Consider the following 498-nt stretch of genomic DNA (forward strand, 5'->3'; position numbering starts at 1 on the left):
AGCACATGGAGGTCAACTGCTGAAGAATATCTGTTTCCTCAGTGCTACACCAAAAGCACATGTTGGCTCTCAGAGGAGGAGTCTATCGGTTCCCCTGGCTATGCTGAGGTATGTGGGGGGGTCCTGATGCTGGTATTTGCCTGCTCCACTGCACTGGGTCTCAAGAACTCCCAGGGGTTTGCTGAGGTGGGGCTTGCTGGGAAACTTCCTGTCCTGGAATGAGCTCCCCTTTTTACACAGTAAGATGTATCTTTCTTACTGATCTTTCAAGTCTCCCACTAAAAGACTGCTCTGGGGGTCTTTCTCTGACTGCTGTTCCAGTATATGTTCTGTTCCAGGATTTGTTCTGGGGTGTTATTTTATGCTTATTTGGAGATGTGTATGGAAGAGCAACAGTAACTTACTGCCTACTCCACTGTCTTGGATCCCAGAAATCAATATCTCATTGATTCTATTAAAAACCATTTTCCATCTATCCCCAGAGAAAGAACTAAAGGT

This window comes from Vombatus ursinus, unplaced genomic scaffold (assembly GCF_900497805.2).
Source record: "Vombatus ursinus unplaced genomic scaffold, bare-nosed wombat genome assembly UNPS02014841.1, whole genome shotgun sequence".
Taxonomy (NCBI): Eukaryota; Metazoa; Chordata; class Mammalia; order Diprotodontia; family Vombatidae; genus Vombatus; species Vombatus ursinus.